Raw genomic sequence first — 2,306 nt, forward strand, 5'->3', positions numbered from 1 at the left:
GGTCATAGGGTTGCCCTGAGGCAACCTCTTTGTCCTAGACTCTAGTTCCCTCTCCTTAAAGAATCACTCACGACTCACTCACTCCCACGGAGCCACTAACAAGCCCCACCAGTCACGATAACTCAGCAGTTAACAGTCAACATCTCTCCACAGGGTTCCGACACCTGTCAAAAGGGTAAGTCAAAAGGAGGCACCCTGCCACACTACTGCACTCTCCATGTAATAATAAGGATCCCTCTCTCTTATTTAGTGCTTTTAATCTGTAGAACCCAAAGCCTTTATCGCTTCTCGGCTCCTCGGACCTAAGATCAAAGTGTAGTACCTTTATCAAAGTACAAATAAATGTCCTTTATTTGAGGACTGTATATTAAATTGATTTTTGAAACAGGGGGATGGAATGGGAGCTTGTTCTGTCCACCCCATGCATTGACCTGGTATTGCAATGTCTCTGGGAATGGTAAAAAAAAAAAACAACAACAAAGCCTTTAACAGAGGCAATTAAGTATCATCAATTGTGGCTGGTGCATAACCTAAGTTCTGGGTTTCGGGCCCATTTGCTGCTTCTGCTCTTCAAATCCAAAGGATCATGCTGATAAGCTTCTTTGCCTCTCTGTCTCCTATACAGAGTCACAGACAAGCTTCCGGGGTTGGGGGGACTCTGCACTGAAGCTGCTCACACACTCTGAAGCAAACTCTTTATTCAACACCTGAAGAGGCCTGAGAAAGCAGCTTTTGAGTTTGCTCTAGTCTCAGACCTGCTTCATTCTTTCATAAGAAGAAGGCAAGTCACCAGTCCTTCCTTCTTGAACTACTCTCTATGGTGCTGTATCTGCACTCAAAATGCTAGATATTGCCAGTTCCTCCCACTCTGGGTTGCACTCACCCAGCCTGTCCCACTCCACTCTGCCTCCATGCCCCCCATTCCTCCTCCTATTCATTCCCCCCACCTCCAAACCCAGGCTGCACTGGGAGAAGAGATATTTAGCAGAAAGGTTTTTTACTTTGTTTTCTTAAGAGGGGTTTAATTTGTAGATTTTAGCCTCATTAGCAACCACCCCTATCATAATCCCTATTTTGCAGGTGGGGAAATAGAAGCACAGAAAATTGAAATGATTGACCCAAGATTATGCAGACAGGCAGTGACAGAGCCAGGTCACTTTGCTTCTAGTCCAGAGCCCTAATCCCTAGAACACATTTCCCTCCATCAGGCTTGCTAAAATTCAGCGGTAAATAAGAATACGGCGTTCAGAGTTCATGGATGTTCAGAGGGCTTTACAAGCATTTTTCAATTAATCCTGACATCTATAAAATAAGATCCCAGGATTGTCACTCTGATTGTCACTCTGAAGCCCATTATATCTGTAGAAACAATGAGGAGTCCTTGTGGCACCTTAGAGACTAACAAATTTATTTGGGCATAAGCTTTTGTGGGCTAGAACCCACTTCATCAGATGCATGGATTGGAAAATACAGTAGCAGGTATAAATACACAGTACATGGAAAGATAGGAGTTGCCTTACCAAGTGGGAGGTCAGTCTAATGAGACAATTCAATTAACAGTAGGATACCAAGAGAAGAAAAATCACTTTTGTAGAGGTAATGAGAGTGGCCCATTTCCACCAGTTGACAAGAAGGTATGAGTAACTGTCGAGTCAGTGTGAAGCAATGGAAATAGCTACAAGCATGGTTGAGGACACTTTTTGTTCAGAATAGATTCAGGTTAAATCATAACTGGGTTTTGCAGTCTGTTACCATCCAATTTTTTAATTTTCAGCCATTTTGATTTTATGACCCACATAATACACGTATTACACACAGGTAAAACATACAGACTTGCATTTATTTATGACACACCAAGTGTCCTAGACTATTGTGATATCAGATGTAGCTCAACAAATCACCACCCTGACTCTACAGCTAATTTGCTTGCAACAATTATATTGACTGCAAGAGGGAGACTGCACAGAAGGCAGATTACCTGTGCCCAAATCAACACAAACCTTCCAGCATAACGCACACAAATCAATACAACCAACACACATAATAACTCCAAACACACACAGCTCCTCATGACAGACCCCTCATTGGCTACCCACTTAACTCTCTCAGCACAATGCAACCCCCACACAACACCACAACCAGCATACACAGGCACCCCAAACATCACCCTGAAGCCTGGAATGGCTAAAGAGTCAGTATGAAGTAATGGAAACAGCTACAAGCATGGCTCAGGGCTTGTTCAGAATATCACCAGGTTCAATCCTCACTGGGATTCTTTTACTTAGCCATTTTTGGCTTTTTTACAC

General features: G+C 43.1%; 1 non-coding gene across 1 annotated transcript; it reads left to right on the plus strand.

The window, feature by feature from the left end:
• Positions 1 to 280: 280 nt before the first annotated feature.
• LOC140909821 (U2 spliceosomal RNA) lies at positions 281 to 468 on the plus strand. The gene has a single exon (XR_012158360.1). It is a non-coding gene; the product is annotated as a U2 spliceosomal RNA (small nuclear RNA).
• Positions 469 to 2,306: the final 1,838 nt, after the last annotated feature.

Source organism: Lepidochelys kempii, chromosome 3 (genome assembly GCF_965140265.1).
Source record: "Lepidochelys kempii isolate rLepKem1 chromosome 3, rLepKem1.hap2, whole genome shotgun sequence".
NCBI classification, from domain to species: domain Eukaryota; kingdom Metazoa; phylum Chordata; order Testudines; family Cheloniidae; genus Lepidochelys; species Lepidochelys kempii.